The sequence below is a fragment of the Aythya fuligula genome, chromosome 3 (assembly GCF_009819795.1).
Source record: "Aythya fuligula isolate bAytFul2 chromosome 3, bAytFul2.pri, whole genome shotgun sequence".
Lineage (NCBI taxonomy): Eukaryota > Metazoa > Chordata > Aves > Anseriformes > Anatidae > Aythya > Aythya fuligula.
The window spans coordinates 19,509,039-19,530,139 of record NC_045561.1 but is presented as its reverse complement, the minus strand read 5'-3'; the positions used below and the strand labels follow the sequence as shown (position 1 = coordinate 19,530,139).

The 21,101-nt window shown below is 36.6% G+C and overlaps 1 protein-coding gene across 4 annotated transcripts in view; it reads left to right on the top strand.

Annotated features, from left to right (window-relative positions):
- Window positions 1-21,101, top strand: part of ESRRG (estrogen related receptor gamma) — a 381,509-nt gene that overhangs the window by 287,541 nt on the left and 72,867 nt on the right. The window lies entirely within an intron of this gene.

Here is a 21,101-nt window from a genome sequence, read left to right as displayed (position 1 = left end):
AAAGCTGCAGTTGATCCTAGGGCAGCCAGGTTTTCATGGAGAGAGTAATTCTAGTGCTTAAATCAGAGGATTGGAATCAAGACCAATTTCTGTTCCAGAACAAGTCACTTTTACTTTGTGTGCCTCCAGCAAAATTATAATATCTAAAATAATATGGAGCTATCTCACCAGCATGTTGTGGGGCTTATTGAATTAATATTTATGGAACACTTCAAGATTCTTTGATAGAAAGTGCATATATAACTGCATACTATAGCAATAAAATCCTGAAAAGCAAATCAGTCTGGAGTTAGTCTTACTTCGTCCTGTTACACATAACTACTGGAGCTGCTTATCATGGTAAAAAGCAAACAAACAAAAAAACCCACCCCTACAAACAGATAAGTATTAAAAAAATCCCACAATTATTTGAGAACTCTGGAATTCTGGGCTTAATATTTGAACTGAATTTTGGCTTTTATGGTGATAGGTCCTGTTTTTAATACTTTTCAACCTAGATTCATAGTTGAAACCAAGCATAACATAGTAACTTTATGTGGCTCAGGGAGTAAATTAATATTTGCTTCTTATGTTGTAAATTGCTTCACAGAATATGCATCCTACCCTTAGCCTAATAGGCAAACAAATAACACTGTCTTTGAGTCATTGGCTCCTATGATTCCATGTATGAACAAGAGTTATTGATTCATTGATGCAGGGGATTTTTCTTGGCTCAGTATTTTTATATTTGCTCTTGAAAAGAAAACAAATATTCTTACCTTTAAAGATACATTGATTTGAAATAAGCTACACATGAGGGTGGACTAATTACCTAATTTTTCCTCTCATCAATCAAACTCTCATTACCTTAACTATTTCCTGTGAAAAGGTAGCAGAAGTTGTGAAGAGTAGTCTTAAAGAGAGCATTGTGAACAGTGCTGCACAGAAAAAAAGAACAAAAGCAACAACCCCAAAACATCTGTGTACTGAAGAGACATTGGATGAAAAAGGGTATTTGTATAGTCAAAACAACTTATCAAACGTGTAACTTAATTTTGCCTATCACCAACTGCAAGAAGAAAATTCTAAAATCTAGGCTATGAAGCCTGGAGGTTATCAGTGTTTTAGCAAAGCAGTGCAGGCATGGAATAAGCTTTTTCCCCAGGACTGACCTAGTAAATTGTGTAAGCACCAGGAGAAATTTTGCCACCTGTCCCTTATAATCAAGGCTTGTCCCTGACTTAGTCTCATTTCAGTGATATAATTAAATGACACCATTTTTCCATTTAAGTTGTGTGAACATGCTGCCAGAATCCTATAGTCGTGTCCAGGTACCCAGGAATGTGACTTAATTTGTTCCTTCTATGGCCAAAAAAATAATCATTTGAACATGGTCCCTTGCCCTAATAGCTAGCCCAGCATGGTGTATTAGAACACTATCGTTGCAGCATTCATTGCAAAAATCAATAATCCACTAGATGGAGCAGAGTAGAAGTGTAAAAACTGAGTTAAGTCTGGGATTTTAAGAAGCAGAATCGAATATCAAAGTGGCAGGACTTGGGTAAAACAGCAGAAAAATGCAATAGTAGTATTTTTGCAGTGCATAGTTTCAGAAAATCTTTACAGAAATGCTTTACAAACATTCATGAATTAACTTTGCAGTCCTCCTCCTTTGGTGTTCTCTGTTTTTCTGTAAGTAATAAAGTGAGGATTCATTTCTGCTGTAGAAAAGATGATGTTGACAAGGAAATTTTGGGGATTTTTTTTTTATATATATTTTGAGGATTTTTTTTAATTTTTTATTTTTATATTTTTTCTTCCCCCCCAAAAAAGGCAACATTTCTTTGGAGAAACAAATGGAAATAACAAGAAAAATATAGAAAGAAATAATAAGATTTGGAATCAGGTAAAAGAAAAAGGAGAAAAGAAGTTCTTTAAACATTTGGAAATTCATGTTATTTGTTTCGAATCTCTTGAACCATAAAAAAAAATCTTTGAAAACCTGTCAAATATTAGAAAATAGTACGATGAGAATTTCTGATTATGCTGATCACTTCCAGTCTGCTTATCAATTTGAGTCTTGTTACAAAAGGCAAATATATTTCTAGAGGCAGTGAAAATTCAGTTTTGCATATAGACAGCCCTACAGAAAATGTGTCATTCCCACCCACCCCCCTTTTTTTTTCCTGTTCTGATTTGGTTTTGGTGAGCGATGTTAAAAGTGGATAGCAGTGGCTCGTTTGTGCTTTAGTTTCTACAACATTCTGAAGTCACGATCCCTACAGAGAACAAAGTGTTAGACTTAAAGTAACTTGCTATATTTTTAATTAGTATCTATCCATCTATATCAGAGTCAGATTGCAAATTGGACTGAATTGAAAGAGATGCAGACTCCAGTTTTAGACTTTGCAGGATCTTTGGATGTTTAGAAGGAAGAGGGAGAAGAAATGAAGTGAAAAGGAAGATGAGTCTAATTGATTGGCTTGTCCACAAGGATAATGTCTTGAAAGTTGTGCAGTATATGGAAAAGTCCAAGCACTGCATGGGTATTTGCATGTAATAATGGTTTAATAATAATAACATAAAAATGGTAATATAGGTTTTCCTTCAGATCAGTTGTGAGTCCTTTAAGTTTTAAGCTGTTTGAAACGGGTTTTGCCAGTAGCAAAAATCTATGTGCAATGGTTATTTTCAAGAAATTGTTACTAATTATTTTGTGAGTAAACTGAACTGTCAGGAACATGGAGATTTTGGGTACAACACAAATCAGTAATCCTTACGTTAATGTCCACTTAAGGGATGTGCAGGTAATGTGATGTTGATGGCAATCGTATCAGCAAGTAGATTGATGAAAATGCCACAAAAGGGTCTAGCAGCACAATTCAGCCAGTTGCTAAAAAGAGCTCTGCCAGTGTACATTAAACACAACCTAAAGCCTGCCTATTCTGCCCTAGGTCTCCTCTGAAAAGGGTGGCCAATTATGCTATGTGAAGTTTGATGGAAATGTGTGAGAAAGATTGCTCTTACTGCTTAGTGCTGGAGGTATATATGATATTTTGCAAGCATAAGGAAAAATATGGTCAGTATTTCAGGGAAACAGCTATCAAATTTGGTTTGCTGACATCTGTAAATGTGTTTCTTTGTTGTCTGGGCAAAGCTTTGAACCCAGGTCTCCAGAGATGAAAGCCTCAGGCATTAACCAATTGCAGTATCTCACCCTCAGCTTTGTATTTAATAAAATGCTTTAGATAGATGCAGGTGAACTTTATTTGTTTAATATTGATTGCTTTGCCTTCTTTGAACAAAGAATTGTAAGAACTTTGATAAATGAATTTAAAAGTTGTCCGGTTCCATAGTACCTTGTGCATATTTCTGTGTCTGAAGCTCCTCATCAAATTACCACAGAAAGGCATCCTACAGAATACATGGAGATGATTTTTTTTTTTTTCCCTTTAGAACTTATAGCAATTATAGGCTTCCCATCCTCAGCTCTCTAATCCACCCCCCCCCCCAACCCCTAACAACAAACAAACAGTACCCCACCCTTTTGTATACCATGGCAGTACAATCTCAGTCTTGTTTTCTTTTTCTGGAAAGAACTCTTACATGAAATTCTGATTTTGATGGTGTATTCCTGCTATTTCCTGTCCTGAACTACTGCATGGCATCATTGTGAGCTATCTGCTGCAGTTCTCCCCATAGGTATTCCCTTTCTTCAAGATGTGATTGATAAGTGAAGTACTTGGGAATTTGCTGTTGCTACAGAAATACCAGGTGTCAACATTTGTAATAATACACTTAATTTGGGAAAGGAATAGGCTGAACTTCTTGCATTACAAAATATCTTCTTTTCTCTGTCCTCTTCTCCCTCTGCCTTTTTTCTTACAGCACAAGTATTAGTTTTGTTCATTTAAATATTTATTTTATTTTAATTTCTGGGATATGTTCACACACACGTTTAATTGAAATCAGTACAGTATGCATAGAATGAATATCCGTTTTCTCTGAAATGTCAGTTTTATTCCAAATGGATGATAAACATCACATTTTCTTAGAACTGCAAAGATGTTTTGCTTCAGTTTGTATGAACTGGGTCATCATCATGAGACCATGGGTTATGGTCCAGAAAGGTCTTTGTGTAAATACAGTCTTAAGTTAGTGCTTCCCTCTTTCTTGCTCCCAGTGTTAACCAGACTCCCAGAACCTACATGGGGCATATTGGGACAGAATCTCCCTGTCAGTCAGAAGCTGTGCAGGAGAGTTGTGCGAGTGCTTTTACAAACAAGTGTCATTTTGGTGCAGGCTGTCACATAGTCAATAAGTACTCTGTTCAGCTAGCATTTCCCCTTCTTCTTTATGTCACAAAAAATAATATAATATGCAAACCTCTTTTCTTTATAATACTCCCCTGTCCCTTCTGTCATTTCCGAGGAATGCCTGTGCTAGTGCATTATTTGTTGAGGACCTGCAAATGCCCATGGAGTGGTCTTATGCTATGGGAATACAGAAGGTGCCTGTACTCAGCACGTCTGAAGGGAAGACATTTTAATGTCAGTTTTATCCCTTATCTTCTCTGTTCAGCACTTCTGGTGCAGAGAGAGGGCCAAGATCCATGAGCAGAAAGTTTTGGTAGCGTGTCACCAGGGCTCCGTTGAAGTTTTTTTCAGAAGGTCATTAGCTGTAGCAGGATTAGGCCCCAAACAAACCTTTGGGTTTGTAAAGGGAGTTGAGTGGAAAGTGTAAGAAGTCCTCTCATCCCTCTTTTCTTTCTCAGTGCTTGGCAGGGAGGAAAAGACTGTGTTGAGGGAGGAGTAGAGAAATGCGAGAATTCTTTGTTTGAAGAACAACAGGGCAATAACCAGTTAGTCACTTTTATGTTATTAGTTGGAAGTGTTTATTGCTGAACCGGGGAGTTTCACCATTGTCTGCGGTGTGATAAAGGAGGTTGCAGATGGCTTTGTCACACCCAGGCTTGGGAAAGAGCAAATGAATTTCAGTAAAATTAATTTGTGTCTTGTCCTCAGTTTGCAGAACAAAGTTGAGAATTTAGTAATAAGTGATGATATAAGGCGGTCCCAGCTCTTTGCAAGTATCCACATTTGCTATAGTATGTAAAGGAAGACATGGAAGCTTGAGCCTATAATTCTGTGCTACTGGGGAATATATTTTCATCTAGCAGCAGGGGATACACTGGAGTACAGAAGAGGCTCAGTCTGGTGCCCTTTGTTGGCTAGCACTTGCAACATAACTTCTGTTGGAGTTAGCTCAATCAAAATCAAAGGTGCTTATTCTTATTTCTGCACAGAGGATCAGGTATGAGCAAAGCAGTGACAACAACAAATGCTATATGTTGAAGCAATTCTGATTCATAGGAATGTATAGGGATATATTTGTAGGGATATGTGCTGGCAGTGTGTTCAGGATGCATCCCCACAATTAAATAGAGACATATTTCCTAAACATTTCTATTCAGTTCTGAGGAAAGGTTTGCTTTTTAAGTAGTTAAAATGTTGTGGAAAAACAAGAAAGAAAAATAAATAGGAGCAATATTAAAAAGAGGAAAATAAAAAACTTGGAAGGATGTTGAGACTGAACATTCTGACGTGTTTTTTTTTTTTTTTTTTTTTTTTTGGGGGGGGGGGGGGCAGGGAAGAATGGGGGCAGAAGTGCATGCATTTTATTAGTTCTGCAATTCTCAAAAGTCTTCCTCATGATTTTCTTCTTAGACAAGGGAAGTTAGTTTTAAATTGCAATGCTATTAGACCCCATCTTAAACAAAAGCTGACTTGCTCTCAAAGGGACAATCTGTGGTAAAAGAGAAATCTTCAAAAGAAGCATTTTCAAGTAAATATTTATTCGGATGTTAATACTATAAACAATGAAAGGGGAATTAAACAACAAATATATTTGTCAAATAAGCTACCTTCCATTATTTTCTTATGCAACATAGTCAAAGGGCCTGTGTTTAGAAAACTTTTGCAAAAATAAGTCTCCACAAGTGTTTCTTAAGATGTTAATTTTTTCATAGGCATCATTACCTCATCTATTCCATTGTCAACATATACTGAAAAGCAAAACTCGATCTCAGTGATGTTTAATTTTAGTTCCGTGTTAGAGGCAAACTCAATTTTACTATACTCCACATGCTATATGATGGGTTAAATAGCAAAAGAGCAGTAGTAAGTCATCTTTTTTTTAAAAAAATTATTATTATTTTAATACCCTGACTTGGCCATCAAATTTTAATGGCTATTGTCTCTTTAACAACAATAACTGTATGCATGAATTAGTTTGTAGTACAGTACAACATGTACATTAATTTTTGCATCATGTTTTAACAGTGTAAATGTTAGTATTAAAACCACAATAGTAAATTATCAGTGCCATTAACCAGCAGTATTGATTTACTGTGCAGATTTAGTTATAAATTAGGCCTGATCCATAATCCATCGAATACTTGCTAAAATCTCTTTGAGACTTCTGTGGCTGGACCTGTCAAATAAGACAGAAATTTTCTCACATTTTTTCTTTTGATTAATTTTAACTGCTATCCAGTTTTGTTCAAATATGAGTGATAGCATTTTCACAGAGATTTGTGATATTTTGGTTGTTTCTTTTTTTAGTTAGCTTAATAGCATAGAGCATAGACTACCTCATGAACATGAGAAGTAGAAAAGAAATAGATGTTTTCATTTCTCAGCTAGAAGGAACAAACAGTAAGCTAGCCGCATACGTGACAACATAAGTGGTGAATTGAGATGTTTCAGTAGGAATAAGAAACACTAGTTATGCAATTCATGACAGACATAGCATTATTTGCTTTTAAAATAGATAACAAATGCTTGTTTTCTAATTGGACATTATCTCCTTAAATTCAATTTCCTGCTTTCACTCACCTACATCCCTTTTGATGTTAAGACTTCACCTTGCCCAGTAGAACTTAAGGAACTGCTTTATCCTCTCCTGAAATGTTTCTGCAAGGGTGTACAAAGTAGTAATTATGTCACTGCTTATGGCAGGAACTCCTTGACTTGGCTGGATTTTGTGGGGACCCAAATGGTTTGTAGAAGAAATGCATTTATAGTCTGTTGCTAAAAAACAATTTCACTCCAAGACCAATGCACTTTTTACAGTCTAATTTTGGCCATATATGAGGGTTCCTTAAATACAGAGATAACATTAATCTTTCAGTAGTAGCAAGTGCTGGCTGTGGTTAAGACCAGGAGCTTAGCATTCCTGTAATCAAAATGTTGTTGCTGGACATGGGTAATACAGTATGTGATCATCTCCGAACATTAAATCTAACCTGGATTGGGTTCAGCCCTGCTACGTGATCCCATGTTGCCTCACATGACACTGTTCTACCCCTTTGGTCCTTGAAGATACGGGGCAGCAATTAACAAGTACCTCATTCAATTGGCAGGAGTTCATATAATACCAGCCAGTATGCTCATGATGCTTGCGTAAATAAGTGTTTCTATTTCTATAGACAGTAGGCATTTGGATTTTTTTTATTTTATTTTAACAATATAACTGCCTGGCTTAGGGTTACAAATCATGAAACATTTTGTTTATGCATTATAAATAGTGATCTCTATTTATAAATCAAAGGCGCTGTGTTCTCACTCTATTCCTGGGAGGCCCTTGGTTGTATTAGTGCTATCCACTCACGTGCTTCCATTTCGTTGCCCGGGCAGCTAAATAGAAATATATGACTCTTAGCTGGCCTCATTAATGAGACAATAGATACAGGTTGGGTGCAGAATCTGAAGGAGTTACAGAGCAAAACATAATAGACAGTGAGGAAAAAATAATAATAATTAAAAAAGGACATTTTAAATTATTAAAAATGTTATTCATGGGAAGCAACACAGTTTTATTTAGGGAGGCAGAATGAAAACCCTGAGGTGGCAGAGGATTCCTAAGGGGTGGAGAATAGTTTATCTCTATCCCACATAGTCAGGTGGGGACCATTTATTCTCATCTTGGAGAAACAGGAAATATTTTAAAGTTAATAATGTTTCTGCCACCTTTCTCTCCCCTCCTATCATGCTTGCAGTCAAAGGTGAGAGCCTATCCTACATCCCCTGTGACTAGTGTAGACTCCACGTCAGAAGCAGAGACAAGGGAAGGAGGAAGAGTGCAATGAGATCAGCTCTGTGGTTTGCGACGGCCTATAAGAGCCTCTACGGAAACAGGAGTTAGAGAGAACTCATAAAATGCCAATAATCTCCAAACATGGGCCAGTTGGCAGTCCCACACTGTGGTTGTTCGGCACTGCAACAAGCTGTCTTGCTGCAAACCAGCAAATGCTTTCTAAAACAGTAGTATATGAAAACAGCAGAGGAACTTTTTTTTTTTTTTTTTTTTTTTTAGCTGTTTCTTTCAAGCTTTTTTAGCTGTATTTATCACCATGCCCCAGTGAGATCTGGGAGAGATCTGTGACTGATCAGCAGAGTCACAGTGATCTTGCAGTTTGAAAGAAACTGGAGATCCTACTGCAAAGAAATTGCAGGAGCAGCTGGTAGTGATGACTTCTTTTGCTGTGTTTCCCCTGCTCTGATAACCTTGGAAGTATCTTACCTGTTTACCATGTTTGATGCGCCACGTATTAATGCAAAACTTTAAGTAGTTCCCCTAAAGCAACATGTTAACCCTAATGCTAAACTAGAAGTAGTTCCCCTAGATAGTTAAGAGCCAAAAGAGTGGTGCACTGGGCAGAAACGATGCTTGCATTTTGTTGCGTTATGGCTTTACTTTTGAGCTCACTGTTTTCTAGCTTTTTGTGCCTATTGCATCCCCACTGGCACGCTGTAGTGAACATTTATTTACTAAGAGCATGTGCTACTGCCTAGCACAGCTCTAGGCATATGCTATTGCAGACACCTCCGATGCACTCCTGACATACTGGACCTGATGACCGTGGGGCCTTGCAGTGCTCTGTGTAGGGTGAAGTGCCATTCTGCTGGCTATGTAAACTATATACATGATTACCCCCCTCCTTGCCCCCCCTCGACATGTCAGATGGCTGCAGAGACCCTGCCTTTAATAGGCAAGGTTAGGAGGATAGCGTGTGGCACATGGGCTGAGTCTTCCTTTTTATAAATCGGTAACAATAGGGTGTTGACAGGCCTTGAAGCCTAGACAGGCTAGGAGGGTCATCACGATAAGGAGGGATTAGTGTATATAATTTGCCAAATATGGGGCCAGCCACTAGCTGTGTTTTTCTGCACATGGTAGATTATCTACAGTAGCTTCACGGAATGCACCTTGGCTGCTGGCTATATTTATTAGCAAATTCACCATCGCTTCCAGTTTAAGAACTGTATGCTAACCGGCGAACATATGCATACATGATGAAAGTTTTGTAGAACATTTTCACTGAAGAATAAAAATTGAATGTGCTGTATATGTCTTAAGCATAAATACTTTTCAGTGTACCGTATCCGTTTTTCCCCTAAGATTTTCACTTGAGAGATTTTGTATGCATCTTCATTCTTCGTAAATAAAGCCGTTTCTAACTTAATTCCCTGGAGGGTATAGTTATCCAGCCCAGAGATCAATGGTCAACAGAAAATATAAAGAGCCCCTAGATCAGATCTTTGACTGCTTTGTGGCAGATAGCTAAACTGCCCACCTTAAAACGTTAAGAGAACGATAAATGCTGTAAATTCTTGGCTGCAGTGAAGAAGAACTTGTTAACCCCCAAGTTACTGGGAAGAGGTATGGTCAAAATCTAACTACATTGCGGTGTTGTGAACTGTATTTTTTCTTCATAAGAAAAACAGGAACACAGGGATTTACTCAGTTCTTGCAGTATTCTCCAAATCAGATTTTCACTGGCATACAAGAAGGCCATGTTGGTTTGAAATTTGGAGCAGAGTTCATACTTTTGATCTTTGGAGGGATACTGTGCCAATTTATGGCAATTTGCACAACTATTTAAAAAATAATGCAGTTTTTTGTTTGTTTGTTTGTTTACTTCAAGGGTTTTGTTTATTAGTGTGACGGTTTCTTTAAAGAAAGATGCTGCCATCCCTTTATTCTTCTTTCCTCAGTACCTTGATAAGCTCACACATTAAACAAAAGTCCCAATATGAATAAAATTTTGCAAGTCATTTGAGGATGCAGCAAAAGACATAATTGACTTTTTAGTCCATTTTTAGAACAAACTTTCTCAAGGCCTTTTCTTCCTCACAGGAACACTTCCCACTGCACTGGAACTGACAAGACTGTATGCATTACTTTATTTTGATACTGACATTTAAACAATAAAATAAAGCCATTTAAAACAAATAGTGGTGCTTTAAGTGTCTGAGCTGTCAAGATATCAAATTATATAACTTGGAAAAATCAGAATTCATTGTTAATGGTATGCACTTAACACAAAGGGTCGCTGGAGTACTAACCAGATATATATTCAGCTACCATGTTGGAGCTAACAGGCTATATTCCTTTAGATAGAATTGACTATATTCACTTAAATGGACTTGACTCCAGTACAATCACTGTATTCAAATGTCAAAAAAAAGAGAAAGAGGATGTCACGTAGGGTCACAAATTATGTTGGATTTTGACAGATTGTAGCCTTGCTTTACAAGAGCAGTAACATCTCATTTGTCACCGTTTGATCTGTAAGTGCGGGAATGAGAGCGGAAGGCCCTCCATCTCCACCGCAATTTAATCGCTCTGAGGCCGACAGTGGCAGCTAAAGCCACCTGCCCATGCACTGTACTGCTGATCTGTTTTAATTTAATCGTCCGTCAGCTGGGATGAAAGCATAAATCGTCTCCCTTTGATCTGCAAACGGTGTGGTTTTTTTGTAAAGCATGGTGCAGAATCAGGGAGACAGTTTTCACATTTAGTGCAACATAGACAACATGGGCTTGAAAAGCTTGTAAGTGATATTTCACTGTAATAGTAATGCGAGAAGTTGCTCTTTTTGTAATTTAATATGAAATAGTGTAAGTTAAAAAACAAAAAAAATAACACCTGTCCGTAAGGGAGGTTATTGATTCATAAGCATTAATTATTCAACTTCAAAAAGCCAACCTAAACCTTAACTTAAATGTAACTTAAAAGTAACTTAAATGTCTTTAAAAGTCCAAAAAGTCTTAAATAACGTTAACAGAGGGGGAATAAGAAAAGTTATTTAGCAGTAACACTGCATAATTCTGTGAACTGCTAATAGTGTATTGGGCATATCATTTGGTTATGTAGTTAAATCTGAATGAAAAAGGATCTTATAAATAATTAAAAAATAAAAAAAGTTTTAAAATTCTCCCTTCTTCAGTGGAAAATGTTGCGCTTTCCTGGTGTTATTGGAAGTCTTGTCTATGGCCAGAAAGTGAATGTTATTTGGACATCAGATATGTTTGGTAAGCCAAACCATATTTTTGGTTGTACTAGTGGAAAAGGACTATCCATGTGGATAAGGTTGTACTAGTGGAAAAGGAATCCATGGAAAGGACCAGGATGAATTCAATTGACAGTAAAGTGGTAAAATTTGGACAAATCTTTCCCATTTTTTATATTTCCATACAGAGTAGCTAGTAAGTAAAACATTCATGATGTCTTTATTACACTTCGTCCTCTCAAGCCCTTTTCACAACCCTTTATATCTTCCTTTTCCAGGCTTGTACTTTCTTAGGTTTTGCAATTGGCTCCTCTCATGAGGTATGCCATACAGCTGAAGTAATTTTAATATTGTTAATTTTTGAAGAGAACCAGCTCCTTGTCAATCCAAGTTGTGATTTCCAGTGTTTCAGTCTTTATATCCTCTGAAGAAACAGCAGAGTGGAAGGTTCACCCCTCAGCTGTGAGAATTAGGACTGTCCTCATAAACCTTTAAATGCATTGTCTTCCCTCCTTTTCTTATGACAACCTCACATTCCAGACGGCCAATAAGAAAATGGAGATCTCTCAAACTCTCCCAAAAAATCATACAAATTTGAAGAGTTACACGTGTTCTCTGTATTGTCATTTTTTCTTATTGGAGATACAAAGTGCCTAGTGAGCTCTTGGAATATCTTTCCATTAGTCCTGAACCTAGACTGTGACTTCCTTATCATAAGAGGATTCTTCATGGTCAGATGTCAGCACTAGGAAGTTCTCTTCCTCGTAACAAACATGGTGTATTTTCTTGACTTCTTAGCCAGAGCTTGTAAGAATACCCCCTTTTTGAGTAACTAAATATATTTCATTTTCCGAACAATCTTGCAATGTTTTACTTGTGAAGGTTTTCCATCTCCATTATTTGTAGCAGGATTTTGTTATTTGGAGAAGGATTCTGTCGTGGGGCTAAGAAGTGTTTATGCTTTGTCTTGTAAAATTCCATTCACCCCATGCTGGAATACAAATAGTGAAAAATTGCCTTTGTCCTTCTTCTGCTTTCATTCCTCATGAAAATTTTGTCAGCTTGACAATACAATAAATAGTTATGGAGTTGCTGTGGCCCTGGAGTGGGGAGGGAAAGAGAACCAGGCTGCTCTCTCCCAACAGAGGTTCAGCTTATGGGCCAGCTTACACTGCTTTGGGAGCACTCGTTTGTTCAAAAGCTTACAAACATTTTCTTGGGGAAGGAAGAGAGGGAACGGGTAAAATCTTTTTACCTCACAAATCGACCTGTGGAACTGGCCCAGTGATCGCTGAGTATGAGCTCACACAGCATGGGGACGAGAAAAGACAAATGGGCCAGGCTGTTCCTGGCCCTTCTGACTGATCCCTGTCTCTACTCCAAGTTTTCTGCTACAGTCGAAGGTGGGAGGAGATCCTCTGGTAGTAACAAGTGGTGCTCTTCTGAAATTTAAGCATTAAAAGGTTGCTAATAAAGCTTGTGAAAGAAAGACTTCTGTACTCCCAAGTACTTCAAACTGTCTTATCTCTTCTAGGTTCAGAAATCCGCCTGGAATATTGTGTCTGTACAAGCAAGTAATAGCATTCAGAAAAAGGATGTTAATTGACAAACCTGAGGAGTGTTGTTTACTTATATCTATATCTATATATATATATAAAGTTGCATGCTCAAACAGCTTTTGCCCACCCTAACTCAAGATAAATACCTTATGGTATAGTCCTTAAATCCATGAAAACTGGTCATCATTGTGGAGGCTCCTGCATCATATTCTGTAGAGGACTGAGGCCAGAGAAAGCAGAAATTAAGGTGGGATGAACCGTCATGAGTTCTGTTGTTTTCTTATTTCTGACTTCTTGTCTTTGTAATCTAAACCGGGGGATAGTTATGCAATTTTTGTAACTGTAAGGTTTTCCAGATACAGCAGTAATGAAGATGCATGCTCCCTACATAGTGTAAATGATAGCTACTATGACAGTGACAGTTATCATGTGTAGGTAGGTACTGATAACACAAATGGCAATAAACTTCATATAGTCCTAAGATCGTTTATTTAAATGTATTTAGATAAAAGCAGTCTGATCTAGCAAAAGATGAAAAACTAATTTTCATACCAAATTTTAATCTGAAATAAAATTATTTTGCAAGTTTGAACAATTTATTTTCCCCAAACATAAAAGATTTTCACCAAATTCAGTTTATCAAAGTGATGTGCAATGTACAGAAATGGGGCAGTGCTCCACTGTATTTATAATGGAGCTGAGAAATTAGCTCTTTACTTCTGAGTACTTCTGCTACTTCTGTCACAGAGCTGCTGGTTATGGGATGAACCTGTTAGTACTGAACCGTAGCATCCTGAAAGATATTTTCAACAAGTCTGACTTTGTAAATTCCAACTTCATGAAGGGTGATGTCAGTGTAGTAACTGCTTCATACATCCAGTCCATCGCCCCTTAATATTTGGGGATTTTTTAATAAGATTTTTGTTGGAATTTTTACACTGCGGTCAGATAAGTATAAATATAAACAATTCCATGCTGCTATCAATACAGTCCTCTCTTAAAACTCCAGCACATGCAACACAGATAACTTCCTCCTGATAATGTCCTTGTATCTGCTTAGGCTAAGTAGTATAATGAAAGTGAAGGCAAAGACACAAATAGTATACAGCATATGATATGTCTATGCAACGTACAGTAAGCGTGAGTAGGGAGAAAACCATTCAGAAGCATTGCTGGTTATTTTATAGGCTCTCACTAGCCCATTAATTTGCATTGTATTTGTGATGTTTGCATTGTTTTTTGCCAGAGTGTGTTCCTGTGTTCATTCATACTCTCCATTCTGTGCCAGTGGCATTTCCAATAGCAGTCAGTGCAATTTTTCTCTGTTGTAAAGAGCAACAGGAGAAGGCCATAGCCATGTTATCCTGATGGTAGTACGGTGGCAATATATAATTAATAATTATATATTAGCAGTATACATAATAATATATATAACATATGCATTATATATATTATACATATAATATATATTATATCATAATATAATATATATAATTAGCACTTCTATCTTTATTTTTCATTATATATTTTGGTTCTTTGTTTACAGGTTGAGGTGCATGCCTTATGTCCCTTTATATAGTCTTCTTCACACAGGTCAAATCATCTGCTCTCTTCTTATGGCATACTTACAGCTACAGCTTTTGATCTTTTAGGACTGTGTTACATAGCATTAGGAAACTTGTTTTGTCCCATGGTATGAGTTGACAAAACAAGGTTTTTACTTCTATGGTTGTTTACCGTTATGGAGGACAGGGTTTAATAACTCAATTATTTCAGTCTTACTTGCAAAATGTCAGTGGTTTCATGGCTGGCAAATTACAGAAACCCTCAACTTTGCTAATACTTCTCTTTATGGTTTGTAAAGTGCACACATACATTTGCACATCTATCACAGAATATTGGGGATTACATGTTCAGGAAGTCACCATGATCTAAATGGGAGTATTAAATATTTACCATAACTATATAGACCATGGCAGCCAGAAAATTATTATGGGTACAAATGATTTTTCAGCCTATCTGTTCTTAAGACAAAAGCAATAAAGCAAGATATTATTTAAATTGATAAAAGATGCAGATACAGTTTCACTGGATTTCCAGATTCATATTAAAAGAATAAATATTTCATCATCATAATTAAGGAATTGTCAAAGATTTATCCATGTCTTCTACTGAAAATACCTATCAGATCTGATTAGGAAAAGTAGCATTTGTAGTACTGCACACTAGGTTAAAAAAAAATATTTCTGTGAAGCCCACTTTGCCAGATGATGACTATTTCATTAGTCTTTAGGAAACTGTTACCCAAGATTTCCAGAAACTGGTTTCTGGTACGGAAAATCAATAAGAACTCATTTTTTAAAAGGCAGGTCTCCATAGTGGCAAATATTACATCAGGGGAAAGCTGTTAGAAAACTACTAATTTTACTAATTAATTTCCATGTGGATAATGGGTATACACTAAGGAATGAAATAGATCAAGATCTCAATAGGACAGGCAAAAATTAAGTAAAGCCTAATGCTAATATCTTATGTTCTTCTTTCTTTTTTTTTTTTATATAACATCCGATAAAAAAGCATAGCCTAGAAATATATTTTTGTAGTGACATTTTCTAAATTAGTAACCTGGGATTTCCCTTATTTGATCAAATTGAAAATTCATCATACTGATATGTTGTTTCCATCAGAGACCTAATAACTGATTCTTTCAAGATAACCATGCAAGTAATTAACGTGGTTATGCAGATAGTATTTGCAGAGTGAGTGTTTTTTTAAAGTGTTCTGTAATTCTCAGTTGAAAAGACAAAGTCCACAGTTTTACCTATCTGGTCTAAATTCCTGTCCTTTTTTGTGCAAGTGCTCTAAATCTGCCAGGCTACTTGACTGCAGGATTTGGCCCAAAATGTATTGAGGTCAGGTAGTAGCTTGGAAAAAAGCTGCAAGTGCTGTTTCTGTATCCTTGACTATGTGTCTAGAAGTCTTTTATGTGTCCTTTTATTTTGTTTCTTTTTTCTTCTTCCCAGGCCTGAAATTTTTCTGTGAACTTTCATTTATTTTTTTATTTTAGAACCAAAATTGTAAATATAGAGGCTCAAAATGTAGAAAGTATGTGTTTCTGTCTGTGAGGTTGTATTTCTCTTTCAGTATTTTTTTATCTGTATTAGTAAAATTACTTAGTTGTAGTGAGTTCAGTGCAGTTACTCTCTGGTTCATATATTAATGAGGAATTTCTTTTTTTTTATTATTTTTTTTTTTTCCTTCAAGAGTCCCAAGTAGATAGGTAGGTGGATTCTGGAATTTATCTAAAAAACTATGTTACTCCCATCAGTAATAGGGAAGCTGATTCAGAAGCTCTGTTTCTTGGAATAGTTTATTCAGCATACACTTACTTGATACTATTTTCATTAATGAAAATACTAATTATCAGTTTAAACCAGGCCTTTAGTGACCTGCTCAAGCTAGGTACATGCTTGTTTACCATACACTCAGTTTCACTCACTTGCTTTTTGTTGCTTACTAGGTACATTAAAATTCACATTTAAATTTCAAATGAGCTAAATAAACCATTTCTTTCAGATAAATGGCTGATTTTGTTCCTCTCATGTTATATTAATATTAATATTATGGAGTCTTCTGTACCCTTGCTTTACCTCCTGACTATCTGATAATTGGGTTGGCAGAGTATACCTGGGGTCATCGTGTTTAGCTTATCTGCACAAGAGGAAGAGTGGCAAATAATAAGGGAAAGCAGCAATAAAATAGTGAAAAAAAATTGAAAGAAAGATTTAATCTTTGGCCAATTTGAAACATATCCCAGCGAATCCATGGAGAAAAAGATAAAGTGTGACTATGAGTAAGTTAACTAAACACATTACAGTGTGTGAGAGCAAATGGAGTTAGTCCATTGTACATGTTTAATTTCCTATTAGTCTCTGGCGTTTACTACTACGGTCTGAGTTGGGGCATCTGTAAATTCAGTTAAATACAGTACATTGTCTAAACATATCACAGCTCCAATCAGTCACCCTGGCTGCTGATAAGAAGCCTCTTGTATTATTGAATCTACAATAGGGAGGCTCTGCAGGCACAAAGATAACAGCTAGGTATTTCACTTTAAGTATGAGAAAAAACAGCGACTCGCCTTTGCTGCTACAGCTGTGACATTTATTACTACTCCCTGATTTGTTTTATACTAGTGATGTGAATTTGGTTTCAGGTGCTTTATATCTCTTCGTGTTCCTAACTTAAGACCTCTATCTGGAAACAGTAAGGAAAAACAAATAAACTAAAATCAACTTTCATGTTATTACATAGATAGCAGCAACTTTAGCACTTTCTGCTGTACCACTTTGTGTCGTACTGATTTCATCTCCAAAGGATGAAACAAAGGCTTTTGTTTATTCCTTCACCATTTTGTTTCTTTAGACTTAAAGGAATTTCACTGATGTCTCTTCAGGGAGGCAGCCAATCTAGAGGAAGTTTGAATCCGGCCATAATTGTTTGGGGTGTAGAATTTTCCAGTGTCCTCAGAGGTAAATGTGGCATTTTTGTAGAGCCATTGAGTTAGAAAAGAACATGCAAGTTCTATCAGCAGCTTCAAAGCAGATAGGAGTACTACAGATGTATGGCCAGAATATGCTGCATGCAGGACACAGAACATAAATATGGGATTGGTGGAGGCCATAATTCAGGGGCTTTTGTCTCTCAGTTTAACAATGTGTCCTATAATTTTGGCAAACTTTAGGCATTTGGTATAAAACTTCTCAGCTTAAATTAACCCCACAAGCTTATTTTTTTGGTTTCTTTTTCAAAGTTTCACCTATTTTCTAGGATAAAAGGCTTGGTAAACATGAATTTTGTCCATGTTTAACAAATTAAGACTTGTTTTTATAAAACCTCACTCTTCATGTGTGAAGAGCTGGAACGATGGAGGGATTGGTGATTTTCAAAGCATGTGCTTCTTGCCTTCCCCAGAGAAGTTTATTCAACTTCAGCCAACTGTGTTGGCCAATTTAACTTGATTTGTAATGAAAATACAGTGTTCAGTGAGTAAGAACTCATGTACCTTATTCCCCACAACAAATACATATAGTAATAGCGATAGTATATCTCCACACATATCTGCAAGGATATGAATTACCATAGATCGTTGACAGCATCTATATATAATATGTTATATAACATATTTATATTATTTATTTACGTATAAGCCATATTATATTTAAAATTCAGCAGTTCTGATCCTGAAATGCAGTGGCAGATAACCATGGCAGATAACGGTTTCCCATCCATGTCTCCAAGAAATATAACTGTTTTAAAATACAGTTAATATATTTGATATTTTTAATTCACTGGTGATTTTATGTTTCATCTCTGGATTGACATATTACTGAGAGGACTTAATTCATTGTTCAGTAAATCTATGACAGAAAGTTTGTAGCTTCTAAAAAATTAATTGTTTATTTCTTAAGGCTTCTTCTGTTGTACATACAGAATCATAGAATCATGTGCTGAATTACAGCTGTATTTCTTCACATAGCTGGCATGAGCTCTTAGTTAAAGTTATATTTCTGCTGCTATGTGAGTGGCAACTACATGAAGTTTGGTTTACTGCTTGATGGTACATAAATAAAATTCCTAAAGCAAATATCCCAAAGATCACAAAAACAAAACAAAACAAAAAAAAAACTTCCAAAGATCTCAGCAAGATCCATAGTAAACTGAAAACCAAAACAAAAGAAGCGCTAAGATTCACTTCTGTCTTTTGCACCCAGGCATTGCTGTACATTCTGTAGGTGCAGGCTCTGAAGTATAACACTCTCTACAGCTGTGTGAAAAACAGGCCTGAGTATGTATTTGGTATTTTGTCTTTTTGACTGCTAGTAACAGAGTTCCTGGTAAGAAATGCATCATGGCTATCTATCCAATAGGGATTCAGCAAAAAATCCACTAATTTGAGGTTATTTTTAGCTTTATGCATAAGCATATACACATATATATGTTCAGCAAAAGCATTTAAAAGGCATTGGTCTGTATGACTGAAGAATGACAAGTGATGGGCTTCTGAAGGAGTGCCACGTAGTCATCCACTGGTGGTAACAAAACATATCGTGGAGGACAGAACGGATATGAAGAGCCCATTTGTAGTAGGAAGGAAAAATGTAGAAAGCCCTTTTCCTGGGGCTTTTAAAATGATGTGTGTGATATTATGGCTTTTTTTGTTCCCTTGCTTTAAAACAAAATGCTTGCAGTTATCGTAAGATTTTTTGGACTGGGCCATGGATTATTTACAAAGCTGGTGTTCATTCGTGTTTGTAAGATCACAGTAGTGGGCTTTATTGTTTCTGATATAGTGAACATCAAAGGCATGGCTAACATGGCAGGCTAGCACATCTGGTCATAGTATTAAAGGTGCAACTAACATAAGAGTGAAGCTTTATGCAACCAAAAGCAGACATAAGAAGTAAGCAGCTAAAGGAGATGGCAGGTTGGAAAACAGTGAAGGGGAAAGAGCTACTAGTTGATAAAAACAAAGTCATAGGTTGAAAAGGAGTCTTAGATAGTCATCAGGCTGCCAAAAACAGTAAGTGTGTACATGCAGAATACGAAATTGCTTCTGGTAGACAAAAAATCAAGGTATTTCCATGCCTCTTGAAAAGCCTGTTCATTTTATAGAAACAAATACAAATCACTTACATGCATGGACAGCACCTCTAGCATACCCTAGTAGTGATCACCAGGGGCTTCTATACCAGTAAGATCTCTGGAGATCAAGGAGAAATTGCATTTTCTTTAACCAGCAATTGAAATTGCCGTGTGTGTGTGTGTCTGTGTGTGTAGACATGTTTTATCAAGTTCAGTGGACCAAATACTCAGTAATGTCAGACTGTACTCAGCAAAGCTGGCCCGGTTCTGCTGAGCTGGAGCTCAGGAGTCGCTGTAGAAGGCCACTGTTTGCCACGGCCCCAGACTTTACAGGGTGTACTGTCTTGTGTGATGAATGAATGTTTGGTCCATAACCTGTACACTGAGGCTGACTACCTTAAATGGGAGTTGTGTTATACAACAAGGCAGTAATTGAAAAGTTACTCAAAATAATTTGCCTACTGGTTGATAGTTTGTAACAGAACCAGGGGAAGCTAAGGTGGATGTTCATTTCACATGAAATAATGAAAGCCAAATTTCTGAATTGCTGGAATTTGGAGGGGAAGGAAACATGATGAATGGCAGCACTGCCTTCATACAAAATATTTTGATGAAGCACAGCCAAAGTTAATTAAAATGCTGTTTTATACAAAACCACAATATTTTCTAGCTTCTCCGTGAGGATTAGTAATTCTGAAATATATTTTCTTTCACAGTTTTCTTGGTATATACAAGAGCTACCAGGACAATTCTGGAGTTTGTAGGAGAAAAACTTTAGAAAAAAAGTCCTCAGTGTAATTATTTAGTTTTGTAACAACTATATTTGGCTATGTATATTTTCAGCTCAGCTATTTTTAGTCCTTTCATATAGGTCTTTATATTAGGATGGACTAGTTGTACTCTGGGTTAATTTGGCGTCTTTTTAAGTTGAAAGCTGGATGTGGTGGTTTAGTTGAGGGAAATGAAACTTTGTAGTTTCATATGGTGACAGTACGTTTGTTAGAAAAATGCAACATTATTCAGTTATCAATGAGTGATGATTGCTTTTTACTCATTGTTAAGTACCATAACTTGGAAACTATATGGAATAATCACATTTTTTAAAAAGGCATTTTTGTGAGACCAGTGTTAAGCAAACCCCAGGTAAGCCAGTTAAGGGTCTTGTGGGCTGGACCTCTTGTTTCTTACAAGACAGTGTAAGTAATGATCTGTATAACCAGTTTTCCTTCAGTTATTGTACCTGACTCTTTTGCTTCTCTAGTAGACAGTCTATAAGTAGGTATTAACAGTTTTGGGAAGGTTACATTGCTCACAGATTAGGATTTGTTAACAGATGTGGTTATTGGTACTGTGTGTTTTCCTAATCCCTCTTCAGTATTGGTGCATCTCCAGCCTTGCCAGTTTAATTAACATTGAAATATTCATATTATTTTGGTGTGCTGATTACAGGCACGCCAAAGTGGAAGTCAGTGTGGCATCCCAAGAGACTTGAGTGTTAACAATGCAGAAAGGTTTTTTTTTTTTTTTTTCTTTTTTCTCCCTTCATGAACTCCAGATAAGCA